Below are 24229 nucleotides of genomic sequence, written 5' to 3'. Positions count from 1 at the left end.
AATTTAATAGACAGCAAGAAGCCACAAGACCCTGCCTGATTGTGCCTCAGAACACTATGCGGAATGGAAGAAGCCAGACACAAAAGACACATATGGTGTGATTTACGTATGTCAAACGGCTAGGGGAGACATGACGGAAATGTTCTAAAATTAGACTGTGGCAACAGTTGTGTAACTATAAATTTACTCAAAGAAAAATCATTGGTTTGGATGGGGAAGATGACGGAGCAGGCGGTGGGAACTAGTCAGGTACTGTTTTGTGGATGTGGTGGAGAAGATTTGCTGATGGATTCAAAATGAAGTCTGAGGTTTGGGGAGTTGGCTCAGTCATTAAAGGTGCTCGCTGACTCAGGTTCAGACCCTCAGAATCCACACAAAAAGCCAGGCATGGTGGCATGCACCTGTAATGCCAGCATTGGGGAGCAGAAACAGGGGGATGTGTAAGCTCACTGGCCAGCCATTCTAGTCAAATCAGTGAGTTCCAGGTTCAGTGAGATACCCTGCCACAAAAAAAGAAAAGAGAGAGAGAGAGAGAGAGAAGGAAAAAAGAAAAAAAACTCAAAAAGGTAGAGCATAATTGAGGAAACATCTGATGTTGGCCTCTGGCTTCCACATCCATGTGCATGCACCCATACTCACACTCACAGTAAAATAGGCCTCAAATATGTCCAGCACCCTCGCACCCCAGGCCTTTATCTTTGCTGGTTCCTCTTCCCCAGTTCTTACACAGCTCCCTAGCCACATTGCTCTCGAGTCAGTGCTCCATCACTCCTGAGACTGACTTGTTTATTCTGCTGCAAACTGTGACCCCTTAACACTGCTCTGTCCTGTCTCCACCTTCCCTTTCCCACTCCGGCTCACGCGGTAACATCTGACAAAATCTTGAATTTTTCTTCGTTCTTGTTTTATGTGCTTAGCGTGTAAACTCTCTGAGGGTGAGCCATCATGTTGCTTGGTCAGGCTCTATCTTCAGTCCTTCTGTGGCACACAGCAAGCACACCACAAACAGCTATATGAAGTAGCAATGAGATGCTGTTGAGTTTCAGGTCCTACTGCCACAGTTTTCCTTCCTCAGGACAGGGAGCAGATCTGAACATCACAGGCAATGTCAATATCCGGTAACAGAGATGAAGCTGAGCTCATGTAGTGGGTCAGGAAGAGTTTGCTTAGGCAGGACTGCACATGGCTCCACTCAGATTCTACCCATTCATTCCACCAAGGAATGAATGTTCTGCTCACGTGCTCCACCTGCAAAGCTAAGAGGCATAGTCCCTGTCCCTGGGAGCTCACAGCTCTGCTGGGGTGGGGAGACAGGCTCCCTACAAAGAGGTTAAGACTCCAAGCCAAAGAGGCACCGAGTAGTCAACCCCCCATCCTGAGCTGGGTTTGCTTCCTGCCTTTGGAACTGTCTTGGAAGATGAATACGTGTTGATAGTCAATGTAGTGAAGCTTATGTTCTTATTGCATGGGGATGGACTGGAAAGGTAGGGTCAAAGAGGAATAATGTAGACAGGCTGGACCAGCACACAAGGGCCATGTACTAAGGCTTTAGAAGTTTAGTCTGTAGACCAGCTTTGAAACTTTGCTTTGAAGGTCTCTGTGAGGTCTTTACAACCACCCAAGGTGAAAGATAGGCAGAATTCTGAACTGCTTCAGTCAGAACTTTCTCTCCCATCAGTTTTACATAGAGGACCACAGTGGTTTGGATGTGGTCTAAGTGTGTTCCCCACATGTTTGTGAATTGGAAGCTTAGTTTAAGTGTGATAGTGTTAAAAGGTGGTGGGACATTTAAGAGGCAGGACCTAGTAAAAGGCCATTAAGCCATTGGGGACATGCCCTTGGAAGGGATTAACACAGGATTCCTGGTTGTTGTCTGGCTCCCTGTCTCACCAGATGATCCTTCACCCCCTCTCATACACTCCTGCCATGGGGTACTCATAGAAGTCAGGCTGACCCAGTACCAGGCCCTTGTGAATTAAACAGACATCTTTTTCTTATAAAATTCCTAACTTCTGGTGCTTTGTTGCAGTAACAGAAAATAGACTGATACAAGGACTTTATCCTATGACATCATTTTATGAAAATTTTGGAAAATCAAGTCACAGGCTGAGGAGACAGCTCCATTGGTTACATGCTTAGATGGCAAGTATGAGGACCTGAATTGAACTCCCACAACACACGCGCATGCATGCACGCACACACCCATGCACACAGACACATCAAAACAAGCATGGTAGCAGAATGCTTATAATCCCAGCATTAAGGAGGCAGGCACAGGTGAATCCCTATGACTTTCCAGACAGCCAACATCGCTTGATTAGGAAGTTCCAGGCCAGCAAGAGACTCTGTCTCAAACATTCATGTCCCAGGAGAGTTCATCCTATGTGTAAATTGCTGTCTCCAATGTGGCTTCTAGCTTCCTGTGAACTTCTGAGAAACCAAAGCTGTGTGTCAAAGAGATAGCAGTTCAGAGACGGGGGCTGTGGAGGCAGGCACAATGAGACTACAGTCTGTGAACCTTGGTGTGAGTCTTCTATCATAGGCGAGCCTAAGACCCTATGTTCCAAGGGCAACAGTCTGCAGGGTATCATTCCTTGTTCATTCCTCTCCTCCACTAGAATGTGAGCTACAAGAAGACACAGACCATTTGGTCTTGCTTGGCTTTGTACCAGGCACCAAAAGGCCCACTACAGTTTTTAACTAGGAGTCCAGAAAACACCTGTTAAATGAGTTGGTAACAATGGAAAGATACTTTAAAGTCTTAGAAGAGATGGCAGGACCACATTTGTCTTCCCAAAATCCAAAACAGAGTGGTGGTTTGAATGAGAATGGCCCCCATAGGCTCATATATCTGAATGCTTGGTCTGAGGTTGGTGGAACTGTTTGAGAAGGATTAGGAGTGTGGCGTTGTTGGAGGAGGTATGTCATTGGGGTGGGAGGATGGGCTTTGAGGTTTCAAAAGCCCATGCCATTCCCAATTAGCACTATTGTTCCCACTCTCTCCCTTCCTTTCCTCTCCCTCCCTCCCTCCCCCTCTCTCTGCCTCAAGTTTGTGGATCAAAAGTGTCAGCTACTGCTCCAGCACCATGCCTGCCTGCCTGCTTCCACGATAGTCATAGACTCACCCTCTGAAACTGTAAGAAAGTTTCCAATTACATGTTTTCATTTATAAGTTGCCTCCATCATGGTGTTTTGTTCCATCAGTAGAACATCAAGAGAAAGGTAGAAACGATACATGAGCCAAATCTCAAAAGATGGAGTGGAAGTCTAGGAAACAAAGCAGATAGGGATCACTCCAAGCCAGTGAGGAAGAGACGAAGGTCCATTGTGGGGAATAAACCAAGCAAAGTATAAACTACAGTCATTCACTCATGCAGCCCATGTTCACTGAATATCTGCTGTAGTAGTGCCTAGGATAGCATGATGGATAATATCATGTGTCAACTTTTCTAGGATAAACGACAACCAGAAAGCTGGAAAATGTTATTTCTAGGTGGGTCTATTGTGGTGTACCCAGAGATATTAGCATTAGATTCAGCATATGGAGTAAAGATCCCCACTCACCATTGTGGGCAGACACTATGTTCATACATCACTCGGACAAAAGGAAAAAGGGAGAAACATTGATCTCCCCCTGCTCTTAGATATTGTTGTCCATAATTTTGAATCTTTGGACTCTGGGGGACATTCCTTGTAAGCTCTGGCAACCTGTCAGATCCCTGACAAATGTTTAACATGAAGGGAGGCAAGTGCAGTGCTTGAAAAAGATATGGAAACACTTGCAATTAGGCCCCACCCCTAATCAGTCAGTGTAAAGACGTCTTGGCTTAGTTCTTCCCTCTCCTCTAAATCTGAGGCAAAGAATTATCCATCAGTGGATCTGGAGACCTGATCCCAAGGGAAGAGGAGCTTTGAAGCAACAGGAGAAAGATTGCAGCTTTAATAACACATCAGAAATAATAACCTTGTTAGTTAAAATGAAGTCTCAGGGAGAATCCTACGGAAGCATCACTGGCATTCTTATTAATGTCAGGAGGCCTCTCAGTGATTGGTTCCAATAGGCAGCCAGGGAATCGGAAGTGACTGGTTAGCCTGGCTTTTTTTTTAAAGCATGGTGGGGGGCGGGGCAACTGCCTCTGGGAGTGTATTTGCATCTCAAGTGAAAACTGCATGTTTAAATAATTTGGGCCACTATCTGTCCAGGGAGATACAAATTGCTCTGCTGATGCAAAGACCAGGTGTGTTGGGAGGCCAAGAAATTCTGGAGTGTGCTCTATACATCTGCACGTTTCTACACCATCACCCTTTGTGTGGCAGGTAACTTAGGTGGTAAAAGCCGGCATCCTAGGTGGAGGTTGCCCTTAGAACCTCCTTGCATCTAGGAGGTTGTGATTGGATTTGATGCACAGACTCCAGCCAGCTGTGGCCCATTGTTCTGCCTGAGAATGACAGGAGGACCCAGGATGGTAGTGGGGGGAGGGGAGGACTGTCTACACACCCAGATCACAAGATGCATGCAGTTAAGGTGGCCAGTAACCAGTGGTCAGCTACACGCCTTCTGGCTGTGACTCCAATGACCACTCTCCCCTACCTCCTGCTCTGTCCCTGGTTCCCATGACATCACCTCATCCCAGCTCCTCAAACTCCAGCTGCTGTGTGTGTCTCCCTTTCATCCTCTGCCTGCTGTTCAAGCCTCTACACTGTTACCCCCTCCCTCTACACCTCAGAAATCCGAAGGACATCTCCATGTTGAGTGGATGTCTTCAGTTACCCCCAGACACTGCTATTGACCATATGTGATATATAACTGAGCCCAACTCTTTCAGGAGCAGCACTACCATGACTCAGGTCTGCCAACCAGCTCTGTCCAGCCACCTAGGCTGGAGTGATTGACATCCATGGCTGCATCTCTCACCAGCAGAATGCTTCTTGATCCTCCCGTAGTCCGCAAGGTCCTGCCTGAATCATTTAGGGACTGCTGGATGCTCCTCCCAAGTAGCTTCAGCCTCCCATCTCTCCACTCTCTAACCTCTTTCCTACAGTACAGTCATTTGTCCAAAATGCAAATCTAGTCCTGTCCATCCTCCTTCCTCTCCTGTGGCCTCCCACTCACTGTCCCTGACATTCAAACCCTCATGTTGGCTCATAACATTTTCAGTCTCTGATTCCCACCTGACTTCCATCCTAACTCCCCACACTCTCCCGGGCACCCACACTGCAGCCATTATAAGACCACCGGAACCCCACCTTCCCATGCTAGTCATACCTTCTGGCCTTTGCACACTGGATTCCTTCGACCTATGTATGTCCTCTGCTTTCCTAATTGGCAGGTTTTTATTGGTCCCACCAAGGGACCAGCAAAAGATTTCCTTTCCCAGAGAAGCCTTTGACTTTGGTTCTGAGAAGCAGAGCCCGAGTCAGGGTTTCTCGTTTAGGCAATTAACTGGTTGATCTCCAGAACACAGATGGATTCGAGGGGAAACAGAAATGGACAGGACTGAGCTGGGCATATGAGGAACCTTGGGTCATGCTCTGCATCCCAAACTAGCATTCCTCCACAGAGGAGGCAGAGAACATGACTGTACAGCCATGTCAGCCCTGCCAGTACTCTGAATCTGTAGAGGCATAAGAGGATTCCCCTTGCCAAGGGAGGCAGCCTGCTGCCAGGGCCAATTCTCCAGTAAAGGGGTTGTGGTGAAGGGTCAGCAGTAATGACCTACTGAGGGCACTGAGGAGCAATCAGACGGCTTTCAAACACCCAGAAAACTTCTTAGCACAGATTGCTGAGTCTCACACCAGCAGCTCTGATCTAGGGAGCCTGGGCTGGGCTGGGCTGGGCAGAGCAGTTGCATTTCTTACTAGTCCCTAAGCACTGTTTGAGAATCTCTTCACATTACCTCTTCCTGCTGTCCATCCCTCAGCAAGGATGATCACATCCCCACTAAGATCACCCAGTCTTTGGTAGATTGTGAACCCTGACCCATGATAGGTGCTGTGGGCCTCCTATCTCCCTGATAGACCAAGACAGTTGGAGTGCAAGGGATGTGGTCTTGTGCATCTCTGTGTCTGCACATCCCAACTCAGTGTGGGTGCGCAGCAGAGCTTGATTGATAGCTGTCCTTATTCTCAAGTGAGTGAATGACAGCCTGCCATGCATGCATGTATAACATTATCAGGGCATCATTCACAGTGATGCAAAGCCGACGACGACCTTCAGGATGAACTACAGTTTCAACGCCGCCTGTAGAAGTCTCCCTCTGAGGGAAGGAAGCGCTAATTGCTTTGAGAAATCGACATCAATGAATTTTCTCAGTGTGCAGAGGGAAAGCCAAGTTGGGAAAGGTGAGAATTGGAAGATAAGCTGCTCTGTGTGGTACTCAAGGCAGAGAATCCCCCTCAGAAAGATTTTAGGACAGGGACCCAGAAGGGAGGGGATACTAGCTAGCTACATGCACCCTAAGAGGCAGGAGGCATGCTGGGGAGAGATGGATGGTATCTCACTGCACAGGCTCATCAGCGGCAGACGTAACCACAGAGGGACAGGCAGCCCATTGGCCAGAGTCATGGGCGAGCTCCACTCTCAGATGCCATGTGTTCCCTTTCCCACCACAGTTCCTGGGGCTCTGAAAACAATTGGTGAGGCAGTGATTTTAACTGGGCTTTACAGAGCCATGATGAGGTACTGAAAGAGGGATCAGGCTGGACAGGCCAATGGGGGAATGTGAGAGATGAGCCCGGAGAGGAGGCTGGCTGGGATGGTTTCAATCATCCCTGTTTTGGGGGACTGAGGGTTGCCCAGGACACAGGATGTCTAGTGCCAAGGCTTGCAAAGCCCCTGACAGACCAGGACAGGATGACCATTCTACTACCTGGAATGATGGGAGACAGGACTCGTTTGTAGCATGTATAAGCAGCCCTCTGAGATATCCCCCTAAATATGTCAGGAGTGTGTGCAATGAAGTGCTCCCCAACCATGTTCTGAAGGAAGACAAAACTGGATAGCTATTGAAGGAAAAGCCAACCCTGAAGGCTGGCATCTGAGAAACATAGGAAGTGTCTTAGCAATCTGAAGGTGTTTTGAAATCCATACTGTGGCTAATGACTTTATAGCAATCCTCGTCATGGGAAAACACCCAGCAAAGATGACAGAGTAGGCCTAGACGTAGCTAGGAGCCCTAAGCCCCGAACTCCACTCCCAGCCTCTCCAGACCCACTGTGTGCCACAGGCTGGATCATCCTTTCTGGGCTCCACTTTCTTCATTTATAAAAATTTGAGTTTAGGGGCTACAGAGATGGCTCAATTACAAAGTGCTTGCCTTACACCGTGAGGACCTGAGTTTGGATCCCTAACACAAGGCACAGAGGCACGCATCTACAACTCCAGTGCTCAGGGAGGAGGGAATCACAAACAGGCCATCTCTGAAGCTCACTGGCTCCAGGATTAGTGAGAGATCCTGTCTCAACAACAAAATGGAGAGATTGAAGAAGACACATGACATTGTCCTCTGGCCTACACATGCATGTGTGTGCATGAGGGCAAATACACACACATACCTGCATGCATATATGCATATTACACATATGTGCATATACACTTGGGCACATGAGCATGCACATGTGCATAGCCCACACATGTGCAGGTACACTTGAACACATGTACATGACCCCTCCACCACACACACACACACACACACACACATACACCTCACACATATACATCATATGCTGAAGTTCCAAATCTCTGTAGCTAAGGATATGATTCTTCAGACAGGGACTTTATATAGGTGACTACAGTTCAATGATGTCATATGGAAACTTGCTAATCTTATAAGAAGAGTAGAATAGGACACAGCTAAGCAAAGTGCGAGAATGCAGGGAGGCAGACATATGCAGGTCAAAGAGTTCCACCTCAGAAGAAGCCAGTCCTGCAACACCTTGACCTTGAGCGTCTGGACTCCAGAATTATGGGAAATACATCTTTGTTGTTTAAGACACTCAGCCCACAGTGTTTTGTTATAGCAGCACCTACAATCTGATGCAACTCTCCAGTCAATAGACGCCAAGTCCTTAAGACTACAGAATTAGACAATGCCATAGGTCCTTTCAACTTCTCATGCTACCAAGGCACCTCTGACAGGCAAGAAGGGCACTGGATACATCATTCTTCTTGTTGCTATGACCAATGGCCCTATTGAAGCAACTCAAAGGAGGATTTAGTTTTGGGCTCTGGGATTGAGTGAGTGCATCCTATCATGGCAGGGAAGGCATGGTGGTGGGAGCAGCTTGAGGCTTGCTCATATCTCAGCACCAACCAGGGAGAGAGAAAGTGGACTCAGGGCAGAACCAGCTCTGGCCTCTAACCCATGAGCCTCCACCCTGTCTGCCAACTAGCCTCCATGTCCTGAGTGTCCTACAAGCTCCCCAGACAGAGCCACTAGCTGGGGGCCAACTGCTCAGACAGTGAGCCTTCAAGTCACATTTCATATTAGGACCATAACAGGTGCTGTAGATACAAATAGAAAGGTCAAGACCTCGGGCTACTACAGGACAAGTTAGGGTGTCAGCGAGACCCAAATACCATTGGACCCCATTTGGGCTGTGATTGCTGCTGTCCCTGTGAGCTAGTCTCATATCCTCACACCTCTGAGTGCAGAATCTGGGAGACAACCTCAAGGGCAGACAGTCCTGTGGACTTGACAGTGTATCTACAGACAGCCAGGCCTGCAAAGCTACATGGCTTTGACCCTGTGCCTGCAAGTGTCAGAATAGACTCTAAGAACTGAGATTGCATGCCAAGTTCTTATGAGGAGCAGACTGGATGTCCCCAAACGATCACCAATTTCAAAGCATCGAGATATCTGCTCCAGGTGTGCCATCTCCCAGCCAAGGGGCAGTGACGATGGTCTGGGCATCTCGGGGTTCTGAAGAAGAAGAACTGCAGAAGGACAGAAGGAAATGAAGAGGAAGTGAGGTCTGAGTGAGGAGAGGGACAGGAGAGACAGCAAGAAGAAAGAAAAGGAAGCAATCAGGAGGGCAGGTCACTTCTGAAGCTGTCAGAGGTTCTGTTGTTTCTCCAGGGACTGCCGATGACCCAGGACAATGAGGACTTTGGCAGGACCTCGTCACACCCGGACACCTTCCAAACCAGTGATTCCTCAAGACAGCCCTTTTCCCTACCAGCACATGACTGAGTGAAGCCATCCCCCTGCAGACCCAATTCTGCAATTCCTAATTCTGGAAAGTGGATGAGGAGGGGCAGTGCTGCTTTTCTGCCTGCCCAAGAGGGGTCTTGACAGGAAGTTGCCTCCGTACACAGGTAGGCTGCCCACCCCTGGGGCTCCCACTGCTCTCCCCAGCTAGAGCCCTAGCCTCCACCTTCTCAGGAAAAAAATCTTTGACACCATTTATTTTCTTGATGCCAGTTTGTTTTCAGTCCCAGCCACCCTGATATGCTGTTTAATACGTCCCTAGGGAGCAAGGTGAAGCCACTGCAATCACTGAGGTAAATACCTAATTAGGATGCTTCTGAAGGGCGTATTATTTACATGGGAGAATGTAGCTTGGATGTCTCTGCAATTAAGGAGGTTATTATTTTCTCTGGTTCCGGCAGGTCTTGCACTTAAATATGTCATTAGGTGCTGCTTAAAGTATCTGGGGTACCTAGAAGGCACCTTCATTTATTTTTAAGATACTTGCCTATTGCCGCAACCATACAGCGGAGCCACTACGATGAGGAGAGATGAGTTTCTAGTCTAACGACACGGCTGAAAGACACAGAGCAACACTCGGCAAGCATCCAGCTCAACAAGTAGCAATTAGTGATTCTGAGCCCGAAGGATCCATTGATTCAATCAGGAATGTGGTCTATCCAGGGCACAGCGCTCATCATTTTTAATTTAGTATTCCATTTAATCCTCAGCCCAGTACTATAAGGGGACATTATTCCTGTTTTATATTATAGATGAGAAAAGAGGCTCAGTGGAGAAACATGTCCAAAGTCACAAAGCTAATGAGAAGCCAAGCCACCACACCAAGAGTCCAACATAGGAACCGCAGATTACTGCTGAGAAATCTATAGAACGGATTTTTTTTTTTTCTAAGCAGAAAAGCTAAGTGGGAAAACTCAAAGTCAAACGGAGATGAAACTAGGACACCAGAGGAATCTGAAGGGTTTAGAGTGCACAACCGTATTAAATATTAAACACACCCCACTGTTAGACGATGAACAGAAACCCTCCCTAACTGCCTCCTTACTTCTACTGCTGTCTCCCAGTGTGACACCTCCAGCTCCCTGCCAGAAGTTACAAGGTTTGCCCAAAGGTAAGAAAACTCACCGAGTCCATAAGGCAGTCACTAGAACCAGACTCATTCCAATAGGGCAGATGAGGATGTCAGGCAGGGGATCTCAGGCAAAATGATTGCTATGTATGCACAATGCATGTAAGGACATACGGCTAAGTAAGCAAAATTTTAAGAAAACACCAAAAGGAAATGTTAGAAATTAAGGACCTCATGACAGAAATGAAGACTGGCATTCAGGACTGGAGATGTCACTCAGTGGTAGAGCGTTGTCAATCCCCAGCATGGAAAAAAAAAATGTAAGAAAGGAAAGGAAAGAAGGAGGGAGAGAGGGAGGGAGAAAGGGAATGCCTTTCAGGGATTCATCAGGAGACTGACATAGTCAACTCAGGCAGCTTGAAGACAGGGCAATAGAATTATTTCTAACTGAAATGCAAAGAAGGGAAGGAATGTCCAAGATATAGCAGGACATCAAGAAGCATGGGGCAGGGCCTTCAGATGGCTCAGGGAATAAGAACACTGCAGAGCCAGAGCCTGTTGATCTGAGTTCAAGTCCCAGAACCCACATGGTGGAAGGAGAGAACCAACTCCTGCAAGTTGTCCTTTGACCCCTGTATGCACACTCTGGAATAAGTGCGTGTGTACACACACACACACACACACACACACACACACACACACACAAGCAAATAAATGCTAAAAAAAAACTTTCAATGAACAGTGGGATAATATTAAAAATCATAGCATGTGTATAATTAGAATGCCAGAAAGACGAGAAAAAGAGAATGGAGCAAAAGAATTTGAAGAGATAATGGTCACAATCCCAACCTGATCTACTAGGTAGAATAAACTCAAAATAAATGAGGAAAACAAAGACACCCTCATATCTAGATAGGCACACATGTCCAAAATACAGAAAAACAAGGAAGGTAGTAAAAAGTCTGAGCTATGCACAAGCAGGGATGCAAGTTACCAGCTCTACACACACCAGGCAAGCAGGAAGAGAGTGGAGCCGTGGACTTGAAGTATTAAAAGGGGGGAACAAATCACCAATCAAAAAATTTATGCCCAGCAAAACTGTCCATTAAAAATGAAAGAAAATAAAGATTTTCCTCAAGTAAGCAAGAACTCAGAAGAGGATGGGAGCATCAGGGTGGGAAGGTGATAGTGAGCTCTAAGCTAGGGAGCTAGGTCCCCAACCTGTGCACCTGAAATCCAGCTGACTGTAGCTTGGTTCTGTGTCCCCCATTACCGGGGTTAGAAAAGCATCCATTAGGAATTGGTGGGAATGTCCATCCTCACTAGTGGAAGCTGCAGGGTCTGGTGCTCAAGCATGAGGTTCAAGAAGTGGACTATGCCAGAAGCTGCCAAGCCCCTCCCCATCTCAGACACAGGGGTCACCATTGCCCATCTCAGTTTCCTCATCTGTATAAAATGGGTGTCAATGCTTAGAACACTGACTTTTGAGGGTCACTGTGAGGACTGAAGAGTTTGACCAATAAAAAGCGCTGATGTAGCACAGGACACAGAACAGCTTGATTGCTATTGTCCTTTTAAAGCCTTTGCTTCATCCAGTTCTTCCCTAGGCCAGATGTGCAATTGCTTCTGGCAGGAAACATGCTTCATAGCCTTCCCGGCCACAACCTGCTCCTCCAAAGGCCAGCTTGAAGGCCCCTCCCCTGTCCCACTCTGCACCCTAAAGGGACCTGGAGACAGACTCAGTCATATAACCTAAGAGCCCAGTGAATGGATCCTGTTGAGAATGTGTTGAATTTGTAGGTTTCCGGGACTGAAAGAGCTTGGTCAGCTGACATCTTGGAAAGTCAAAAGCCAAGAGTTGTGTGGGAGCGGGAAGGGTGTGTTTTGTAGAGTGTGAGGGAACAGGTGCTTGGATGGGCGGAAGGAAAGAACAGTCTATCACCTGAGCTTGACTGCACTTACTAAACTTGATCTTATTGGAGCCCTTATCTTTCAAGAAGGACTCTTGACTTCTCAAGTGCTTGAGTAGATGTCTGCTTCTTACACTTTGGTAGCACTAACTGAATGTTAATGTGTGGATCTCACCCATCAGCCTAGGTGCACCTTCTGCATTCCTAGGCACTCCTGTGGTTTCTGGATGCACAAATGCTTCTTTAAGAGAGCCAGGCATGGCCAAGTGTGGTGGCACACCCTTTTAATCCCAGTATTCTGGCAGAGGCAGCCATATCTCTATGAGGCCAGCCTGGTCTACATAGCAAGTTCCAGGACAGCCAGGGTTACCCAGAGACACTGTCTCAAAAAAACAACCTAGTAGCACTCATTTATAATCTCAGGACTTGGGAGGTGGAGTCAAGAGACCTTAAGGTCAATTTGCAACACAGCAAGACTCCCACACTAAAAATAAGGAAGAAAAAGAGAGAAAGAGAAAGAGAGAGAGAGAGAGAGAGAGAGAGAGAGAGAGAGAGAGAGAGAGAGAGAGAGAGAACAAAAAATAGAAAGGAAGGAAGGAAGAAAAAGAAAGAAAGAGAGAGAAAGAAAGAAAGAAAGAAAGAAAGAAAGAAAGAAAGAAAGAGAAAGAAAGTAAAAGAATAGAGAGAAGGTTGGGAGATAGGAAGACAGATATGCACCAGTCTAATTCTTACTTCCCATGATGTTCCTACATCCAGCCTCATCCACTTTCTCTGACCCTGATGGTCCTTTGGTCTAAGAAATCCCTCTTATGCATCCTCAGATCATAAAACGCTACTGGAGAGGTCTCTTACGTTACACAGCCTGGTGCTTCCCACACACAGAGATGGAGAGGGCAATGGATGGTTTTTAGACAGTCATCTTAGGAGACACTACTGATTTAAGGAAGCCGGCTGGATCCAGAGGCTGGGCTCATCACAGGGATGATGATCCCTAAGATGTGTCCAGGCATCTTAGGTCTTGTGTGTACCTTCCCTGAGCCTGCCAAGCAGGTTTTGAGTCTCCTTGCTCCAGCTGACAGAAGGGATGTCCCTTGTCAGCCTCTGGGTTCAGCCAGGAGAGTGGACTGTAGAGACAAGACAGGACAGGGATTTCTCCTCCGTCTCAGGTGGCCTGTGCCTAGGGCTATGTGCAGTGACAGGGTTAGCCCCATGCTTCTAGCATACCTGGTTGTGTGACCCTAGGTGAAGGTCCCATCACCTCAGGCCCAGAACTATCTTCTATTCATCCTTGGTTGGCCTTGCTTTCCCCACTGCCTCCCCAATCAGCCATCACCTGTTCGGAATGCTGTTTTCGAATCTCCAGGGCTTCCCATTTCCTCGACAGGCCTGTGGAGCCCACATTCTCTACATCCACCCCTAGCAAACAGAACCCTATGAGCGGCTCACCACAGGTTGGACAGTGGATAGTCAGTGATGCTGGATTTGAACACAGTGCTGCTTGACCCAAAGGTCATGTTTCAACCATATACCTCCTCCACTACCCGTGAACATTCCCCAGTCTCCAGGGAACCAGCTTCACTTCTACCTGATCTGTGGCATCCTTGGAAAGGGTCACAGTCCTGCCTGGACAGCAGGCTCCGGGCCACTTGGCAGCCATCGCTGGGCTCCGTGTTAAGTTCAAACTCAAAAGCTCTATCCCTGGTGCTGGAAAGTGTCTGCCCTGCTTTCCCAGAGACTGTGAACACAGATGGTTCCGATGAGGCTCTTGAAGCTCTTGGCTTAACTGGCTTCTTCATGCCCTTAAAGAATCAAACCTGAGAATCTGTAATCCTCTCCCAAGCAGTGGAAGAAGTGAGTCTTAGTCACTGTGTTCTCCAGCCCTGCCTGTACCTCCGTCTGTATCCTTCCCCCGCTCCCCGCCCCCCTCAAGGTACAGGTCATACAGGAAGCCATCTGGATCTTTGTTAGAAGTACAAGTGTAGTCTTTTCAGCCAGCTTTACTGCTTGACAGACCTCATGTAAGGGTAGGAGAGGGTGGCCATAGATGCTTCCATTCATATTTCCTGGGCACTGTGGTACATAATTTCCTAACAATGCTACCTACCAGACTATAGCAGGATAAGAGACAGAAAACAGCCTGTGTCGTAACAGTTATACTCTGAGACACAGGACTGACCAGGCTGAGCAGCACTCTGTGATTTGCTGACAATTCACACATGACTCTGTTTGAACATGGCGATTTATGAGTCCTCTATTGCCTCAGAAGAACAACTTAAATGTATGTCCTGTAACTTCAGACTCAGTGTCCTTGCATGTAGCCACATGGCTGTCCCCGAAGAGAACGTAGCAGGCCACCACACCTTTGGCAAATTCCATGTGGAAGCCTGCATTTGGAAACTGCATCTTAGGTCAATGCTAAGCTTCAGATGTGGCTCATGTACCCCCAAAGACTCACGTGCTGAGAGGTGGGTTCCCAGTGTATCAATGCTGAGAGGCCCAGGGACCTCGGAGAGGTGAACTAGGATAGGAGGGGACTGAGTTCTGATCACCCTCAGAGGGGTCCTGCTGGTCTAAAGGATCAGGTCTGGTAGGAGTGAACTACTTTCTACCAGAAGAGGTAACTGTAAACAATGAGCTTCCTTCCCTTCTCTCTTGCACCCACCTTGATGTATGACATTTTCGGCATGCCCTTCTCTATTGTGGTGGCACGTGCTGTGAGACCCTCTCCAGAGCCGGGCAGATGCCAGCACTATGTTCTTGAGCCTCCGGAATCGTAAGCTAAACAAACTATCTTTCTCTATAAAGCCCCCTCAAGCCCAACGTTGCATCATTCTCATTAATTTTATTATTGGAGGTCAGTGGTCAGGTTGGTACCACCGCTTCTCAGAAGTCATAGACATAGGGCTGGAGAGATCACTCAGTGGTTTAGAAGGCTGGGTGCTCTTCCAGAGGCCCTGGGTTCAATACTCAGCACCCACAGGGTGGCTCTCAGCCATGTGCAACTCTAGTTCCATGGGCTCTGATGCCTTCTTCTGGCCTCTGTGGGCACCAGGCATACAAGTGATGAAAGTCAAACACCAATACACACAAAATATAGGGCTGGTGATGCAAACCGACCGGTACTGCCAGTTCTCAAGAGCTGAAGGCCAAGGTCTTCTGGGCTACAGAGTGAGTTCAAAGCCAGCCTGGGCAACTAGTGAGACACTGTCTCAAAACAAAGAGAGCTGGGACATTCATTTCTCATTTTTTCACCTTGATTTATGTTTGTTTGAATCAGGGTCTCATATATACCAGGCTTGCCTTGAACTCCTTATCCTCCTGCCTTCTAGAATGCTAAAATTACAAGTGTATACCACCACACCCAGCTCTACATTGTTCCTTGAATTAGCATATGTTAATTTTCAACATAAGATGTTTCATTGTAACATTCACATACATGCATATCATGTACCTGGATCATATGCACCCTGATATTCCTCTTTATTATGGCCCTTCACACCTCTCCTTTCCTGATTCTCTTCTACAATCCTAGCATATCCCCCATTAGTTTACATCTTTCTTTTTTTTTTTTTTTAGTTTTCACAGGTGAGAGGAAACATCTTCTGAGTCTGGCTTATTTCACGCTGTCCAGTTCCAGCCATTTAAATAAAACAACAAAACAAAACAAAACAAAACACAATGCCATTCTTCTTTATTGCTCAGTACCACTCAACTGTGAATAGATGCCGCTCATCTGTTAACAGACACCTTAAAGTAATTCCATAATTTGGCTATGGTGGTTAGTGTGGCAATAGACATGGGTGTGCAGCTATGCCAAAGCAAGCTGATTCTGGTTCTAGATCCAACAGTGGTACGACTGGGTCATAAGGGAGTTCTGTTCTTAGTTGTTTTTTGTTTGTTTGTTTGTTTGTTTGTTTTGTAGCATTTCTGTTCTGATTTGCATAGTGACTGGACTAATTTGCATGCCCCACAGTGACTAAGGGTACATTTGTTGTTTTCTTGCTGATGGCCATTCTGACTGGAGAGATGGAATCTCACTGCGTAGTCTTGATTTGCATGCCTTTGTATTGTCTTAGCATTTCCATAACGTAGTATCCCTGTGGCTGGCTAAAGAAAATCAGAATCTTAACAGACCCCAAAACACAGAGAGCATATTCTCAGGCAAGCAGGGAACATAGGATTAGGTCACTGATTCTTGATGGGACAGTTCAAACACACACCACTCTCCAGCCATGTCCCTCTTTGGGAGAAAGGGCTGTCTATGATGGCTTGAGGAGTGGAGGCATTTTCTTTAAGTTTTAAAATGTGGTGTCTTCCCTAGTTTGATGAAACAGGAAGAATACCTGGCCTATGAGACCTTGCCCAAATCTATCACAATAGCTAAACCCAACCCAAGGAACAGTCTACAAAAACCTGATGTGACGCCTCAAAATTGTCAAGGTCATGTGAGACAAGGACTGAGAAACTGTGATAGAGTAGAGGGTACCAGGGGGACCCGTGGACTATATTCCTTCATGAAATTCTGCCCCAGAAAAGAGACTTCCACCAAAATTTGGATGATATCCCAATAAGGTCTAGAGTTTAGTTGAGCAAGCAGGGTCATCACTGTGGGCCACCAGGACTCAGGCTTCCCTGGAAACACAGGAGATGGTAAACGTGGCAGCTTAGATCCACCCTCCAGGAGGCAAAGATGCTAGGATTCTTATCTTCCGTTCTTGGCAGCCATTGCTAGAGGGTAACCAGGATCCAGATGCTTCCAGGCTGTCTCATGTGGGCCTCACAGGCTCGAGCGACTAGAGGCAGTCCTGACGGAGTCTTGGGGCTTACAGCTCAACACTGCCCTGTTGACAAGCTAGAATGTGTGGCAGATGGATGGATTGCTGGCAACACTGTTAATCTCAACATCTTACTTGAAAATCTATAACTGCTTCCTGAATGATGGCATCAAACACATCATTCTATCATAATAATGTCTTGACCAGGTCTGATGACATTATTTAAAACATCCACATTCTTTGTTAGAGTTCTATTAACATTAATATCAGACCATGTTCCCAGAGGAACAGTGGGACCTGGAAAGACATCCTCTTCTCTAGGTGTACCTAATCCTGCTGATGCCTGATTCTACCTGCTGTTTCTGTCACTGAGGCAACAGCAGGTGAGGGCCACTTGTGCTGATATTTTAGTTGTGCTCTAACAAATAAAGCTTGCCTGGGATTTAGAGAACAAAGCCAGCTGCTATATTAAACATAGAAGTCAGGCAGTGGTAGCACATGCCTTTAATCTTAGTATTTGGGAGACAGAGATTCATCCAATCTCTGTGAGTTCAAGGCCACACTGGGAAGAGAGCCAGGCATGGTGGCACACACCTTTAATCCCAGCACTAGTTAACCATAGAGGTCTGGAGGTCTGTACAGACAGACAGGAAGTGATAGAGGTGGGTGGAAAGAGGAAGTGATGTAGAACATGGCAGGGCACAGAAAAGTATATAAGGCATGAGTATACAGGAAGTAGCTCTTTTGGGCTGAGGATTTCCTAGCAGTAAGAACTTGTGGCTGGCTTGTTCTATTCCTCTGATCTTTCAGCTTTCACCCCAATATCTAGCTCCATTTTTTTTAATTAATAAGACCATTTAGCAATTGGTGTTACAGCCATTGTTACAGCAATCAGTCTGGGGGGAGTTGGGATTTGGGGTTCCTAACAGCAACTCCTTGACAGCTCTGGGGCTTGGGATATTGTAGTTATTGTGGTTTAAATGACAGATGCCCCATGGGCTCATGTATTTGAATACTTGATCCCCTTGTGGGCACTACTTGGGGAGGTTATGGAACCTTTAGGAGGAGCCTTGCTGGAGGAAGTGGGTCACTGGGGGCGGGCTTTGAGGGTTTAGAGCCTCACCCTACCTTCTGATGCTCTTCTCTGCTTTCCATGTGGATGGAAATCTGATGGTGAGCTTCCTGTTCTTGCCATGCTGTGCCTCCCGGCCACGAACAGACTCTATCCCTCTGGAAGCATAAGCTCAAATCAACTCTTTCTTCCTTAAGTTGCCTTTGCCTGTAATGTTTATCATGGCAACAGGGAAGCAACTTAGATGGTGGCCCTCAGCCTTTAGGGCTTGGCAGTTCCCCGGAACTCTTCCAGCCACTATGACCTGCGGCCCTTTGTCTTGGGCTGTTCACAGACTCTATCTTCCCTATCCTCTTTACTGGCCAGCAGCCCTTGGTTGTCTCCACTACCTCTGCTCCCTGCTGCCTCTGCCCCAGTTGCTATTTGAAATTCTCCAGCTGCCCTCCTGCGCTGCAGTTGCTGATGTTGCCCCTGCTGCAGACTGGACAGACAGCACTTCGTGGCAAAGACCAAAAGACTTGGAAGAAAGTCTTCCATTGGAGCCTAGTGTTGCAACACCAGGGTACGCCATACAGAAGAGACCTCCTGGGTGACTCCAAAAGGAAATGGGGCTGTCTGGTTATACAACCAGGAGGGGTATGGCATGTGTGTGGTATGTTGTGGGATTTCTGCCATTCGGACCAATGACCAATGGGAGCAGTTTGGTCCTATGGGCGTGGTCTCTGAGGATACATGAACCTTTAAGAATTCGTGAGAGGTGAGTTGCACGCTCTCTTTTGGGGTGGTCCCTCTCTCTCTTGGGTTAGTTGGAGCAGGAGGGAGCAGCGGAGAAGCATGGTTGCAAGTTTGGCTCCATCTCCCCTGGGCAGACCAGCAGCACAGCAGCAGCTGAATCTGTGGCGGCGAGTCTCCGCTCTGTTCTCTGTTGTGAGTGTACCTATTTGATCACCTGCTAAGAAATTCAGTCCTGCATTAGTGGTATGCAAATGTGGTACCTAAAACTTGCACCACTCACAACATAACTTTGTCAAGATCGATCACAGCCAAGCCCCAGTACAGCCCTCACATCTGTCCATCACACGCTTTTTCTGAGTCACTAGGGGAGTGTACTTGCTCCTCCAGACCTGACAGAAGATGCCTTGGCAAGGTCTGGAGTAGTCAAAGGTCAGACTCTCTGGAATAGCCGAAAGTGAGGTCACTTAGAGTCTACTGAAGCTTTTCCTGCATGCAGTGAAGGCTTCCCACACTGCCACGGATATGGCTGGAGGTCTCCTGAAGCAGGAGTCTTCAGCGGCTGTGATTACCACGTCCCTTATAGCTGGAGTGAGTGTAGAGCTATGGACAGGTCCTGCTGAAGTCTGTTGAATAGACTCTCCTGCAGCTTCATTCATCCACAGAAATACATCAAAAGGTGTTTGTGAGACAAGACTAACAAAAGGCTTAGCTGGTATCTCAGTGGCATTTGACTGTCATCAGTAATATTTAACAGGTTTCATCTCTGCCCCAGCACCTCAGGGGAGAAGTTGGCCCCTATAATCTCACATAAGGATGACAACTGTGGCCAGAGAGGCACTGCAGGGAGGAGACACAGTCGTGGCTTCTGCTGGAGGCAGCAGAATGGAAGACAGAGACTGTCTTCCTGACCCCCAGCCTCCTTCCCAACTGTCCTGACTCAACCAGAAGCCTGAGAAGTTCTCCCTGTCAGGGTCTGTCTCCTGGCAAAGAGTGCAGCTGAGGCTCACATGCACATCCCCAGTTCCCACAAGCCATCATACAGGGAGAAGCAAACTGCCCATGACTGTCAATACGGCTGACCTATAAACGACGTAAGAACACTCTACTTGTCGCCATCCTCAAAGCACTCAATTACCCTTTTGTAAAGCCGGAGACTGGCTTTTCTCACTTGCATGGTATTCTGTACTCATGGCCTTTCACGAGTTTGCTTCAATTGACCGCATTCACAGAGGGTCAAGTTGTCAGGCTCGTCCATGTGAGCACTGGGGGATGCTGCTGGCAGCTTTGAAAGCATACTTCCTTTCTGATAACAGTAAGTAGTGACCCCAAAATTTCCATCCTCTTTGTCTTTTGACGGAAGACAGGTTAGTCATCAGCGTCGTGATATCATTGATGGACAGTGTAGAAAATTGAAATCTGGCCCTGGAGTGGAGGTGCATCCTGTGGTCACAGCACTCAGGAGGTAGAGGCAGGGGGATCTAAAATGTGAAGCAGCGTGGGCTTCACTTAAAGACTCTGCCAAGGAAGGAAAGAAAGGAGGGAGGGAAGGAGGGAAGTTAAAGTCTGCCTGGAGGACTAGGGATGTAGCTCAGTGGGTAGAGGTGAAGATCAATGGTGGAGCCCATGCCAAGCGTACACAGACCCTGGATTGAGGGGAGAAAAAAGTCTGACTATAAGGCGTTTAGTACTGGCAAAGTTGGAAACGTTTATTTTTGACATCATGAAATTACATTGATAGTTTTACTTCTGTATAGTATCTTGTTGAGCCTCATTTTTTTTCAGTGTGTGTGGTGTGAGCATGTCTTCCTGTTTGTGTGTGTGTGCCCAGTTGTGTGTGCACATGTATACATTTGCACAGAGACCAGAGGCTACTATCAAGTGTCTTCCTCAATGCTCCCCACCTTAGGATTTTTGAGACACAGTCTCTCACTTAATCCAGAGCTCATCCATTTTGTGAGGTCAGCTGGCCAGTGAGCTCCAGAAACCTCCCTATTTCTGCCTCCCCAGCCCTGAGATTACAGCCATGTACCACCTTGTCCTGCTTTCTACATGAGTGCTGGGAATCTGAAGTTGGGTCCCTATGTTTGTTTGGCAAGCACTTTACTGACCAACCAAGCCTTATTCCCAACCCTAAGCATCACTTAAAAAAACATAGCCTGCAGCTCTTGTGGCAAAGACTTGCCCAACAGAATCAAAATAGCCAGAAGAAGAGACCCGAGCACTGGCTTTAAAAAGGGTGAAGAAACTGAGGATTGGAGAGATTTCTCAGTGGTTGAGCACACTGGCTGCTCCTCCAGAGGACTCGGGTTTGATTCCCAGCACCCACACGGCAGCTCACAACTGTCTGCAACTCCAGTTCCAGGGGATCTAATTCCCTCTTCTGGTCTCCACGAGCACTGTATAAACATGGTATAAAGATATACAAGTAGGAAAAACACCTATACTCATTAAAAAAAAAGTGTGTGTGTGTATGTGTGTGTGTGTGTTTTAAAAAGACAAAGACCTAAGCCAAGTCTTCTACAGCGGGGAGGACCATGGAAACCAGTAACTGCACACACTTCCCACCTGCCTGGGTGCTGCTCAGCTGTTCCGTCTTCACTGCCCGCCTTGGGGGCGTATGGTGTCTCTGCCTCTTTTACATACAAGAAAACAAATTTACACAGGTCCATGTACCAAAGGTCCTGATGTGTTCAAACTCGGCTAACCCACTTGTGGAACTTGTTCTCAAGACCACTGCACTGTAAGCTATAGGTCCTCTCTGGCCCTAGTAACTCATCTTCATACTACAAGGCCACCAAGCCTTTGCCCATATGGTCTGTTCTTCCTTCCTGAGCACAGACCACCTACTTTGACCTTTAACTTCCTGCTGAAAGGCTCCAACCCTGTGTTCTCCTATACACGATGCAAACTAGAACTGAATGCGAAAGTACTCATGTCTGCATGTGCCTCATTAGACCCAGAGCCCCTCAACGGCAGATTCTGCATCTCATTCATCTTCATGTTCATGCTACACCATGTTTGACAGGAAGCAGGTGTCCCAGGTGTATGTGATGAAGGAAGGAAGAGAGAAGCCTGGACCCCACATAGCTCACAAAAAGACTTCTAATGCATGGGACAGCAGACAGCTGATGGATCCCACTCCAGTCATTCCCGACTTAGGTAAAGGGATCTTGTCCTCACCCGTATCTAAGTGCACATGGAGATTATACTGCAGCTTGTAGCCCATTTCTCTGCTAATGAAGCAGCCTGATTTGTTTCTGGTAATAATCTGAGAAGTCACTGAGGAGAACTGGAGAGAGGTCAGAGACTAAAGACTAAGTCTAATTTGGGGGCCTAAAGGCCCTTGGTAACTAGTAGTTCCTAAAGAAGCCCAAATTCAGTCATTCTCCCCAGAATGAGAAATTCACTAGCATGCACAGGGCACACACTCAAATGTTTTTGAAAATGGCTGATGCATGTATCCAGTCATTCACATTGTCACCTTCCAGGGCACATATCATGGAGGGAGCAGCACCCAGGATTCCTCAGACTTAAAAACTGTGGGCATTTGGGCAATGCCAGGTTGGTGTGGAGCCCTTTTTAATGAATGCATAATTAGCATTCTGCTGGACTGCCAAGGGCCACTGCTCAAATCCTTGAAAACAGTCAGTTCCCTGAAATAGGTTAACCTTCCCTTCCAATGCCAGTTACCTCCTTTACACTATTGACTCAGCCACAATGCCTATATGAAGAAAACAAGTCCCAAAAGAAATTATTAGTGTTGGCATAGCAACAATATGTTAATTGCATCTCCACCGAACATCCCAGCAGGACCTCTTGGCCGAGCTTGGTCCAGTTACAATGCACTTGACAATAGAATAAAATTGTGTTCCTAGGACTGAAGCTGCATTTCAGGCCCTCCCTTCCATTTAGCCCAAGTTAATAGGGTTTGGGGGTGTCTAATGCCTCCATGCTGAGACAGAAACAAACTGAGACTTGATCTACAGGATTGTCTTGATGTTGGGACCCTGAACATCGAGATCATTATCTTCTCCTCTGCCTCACCCCAGACTCTCTCCACTGCACCTCTGAAGTCTAGTTAGTCAAAGAGGGCTCCTGAGTTTAATGTAATAAATTCATGACAGCTACTCTGCTTTGTGATACAGATGATGGAGCCCTACTCAGACTGAGAGATGGGAAGCAGCATGAACAGCTTTGCAGAAGCTTCAAGAGGAGCGTGCAGGCTGGTTTTTTTTGCAGCTCAAGAATGTAACAGAAGGCTGGGGTCGTGCCTGATCTCTGCTCTTGCAAGTACAGTCCAAGCCTGGACCCCTGGGGTAATGGCTACCAGCACTCCAAGGAAAAGAGAGAGAAACAGCTAGGTAGACAGGAAGGCACAGGAAGAGAATGAATCTAGCTGCCCTGCCCACCGCCAAAGGGAAGACCATTTATCCAGAGTCCTTCAGCAAACCAGTGTTGCATCTGATTGGTAGAATCAAGTCACCTACCCATTCCAGAGCTAGCTGAATATAAAAAGGTAAAGTCTCCAGTGTATTAAGATGACTGCCTGGGCCAAAGTCATGTTCTTCCCTGTGGGAGCTCTGGGTTGACTGAGAGACTCTGACTTAAATTAAGCAGAGAGTGACTGAGGAAGACACCTGGAATCACCCTCTCTAGCTTCTACATACACCTACACAGGCCAAAACACACCCACCCACCCACACCCATACACACACACACACACACACACACACACACACACACACACACACGGAGGGGGTTAGCTGATTGCAGCTGAAAACAGCAGGAGAGGACACTTTCAAACTAAACATAGCTTAAACAAAATAGAAGGCTTTTTCCCCCTTTCCTTAGTTTAGAAGTACAGAACCTATAGTCCACCAGATGAGGTGGACTGCTCATTGGTGCTTCCTCCAGAGGACTATAAAGCACACCTGCTTTGGAATCAGCAGACCCACCACAATCTCCACCATTGCTTAATAACTTTATAGTCTTGACCCTTAACTTCTCTCAGCCTCAGCTTCCTCATCTGTTGAGATGGGAAGGATGTAAAATCCTACCAAAGCATAGCCGGACGCTTCAGATGATAACTGACCTTGAAATGCTTTGGGAGCGCTCATGTTCTTTGTACTTTTTTTTCCTATTATGTTCTTACTGTATGACCGGATTTGGCTACAGTATGAAGTAAATGGGTTTCCAGACTAGTGCTGGAACTCAAGCATATTCCTGTTGGACCTTCAGCTCCAGTGACCAACCTGCGTCTGCAATCCCATTCTCGTGGATTGCCTGCTCTTGCATGCAGGTGTGTGTGCCTAGCAGTTGCTGATGGGACACAGTTAACAATTTAACTAATCGTTAACAATTTAAGTGGGCCTTTAGGGTGTTCACTCCCAGTTGCCTTTCTTTGGAGGTGGTCAAAATTAAAAGATTCCAATTTATTGTTGGATTAAGTCAGGAACACT

This window comes from Peromyscus eremicus, chromosome 14 (assembly GCF_949786415.1).
Source record: "Peromyscus eremicus chromosome 14, PerEre_H2_v1, whole genome shotgun sequence".
NCBI classification, from domain to species: domain Eukaryota; kingdom Metazoa; phylum Chordata; class Mammalia; order Rodentia; family Cricetidae; genus Peromyscus; species Peromyscus eremicus.
This window is presented reverse-complemented; position numbering follows the sequence as displayed.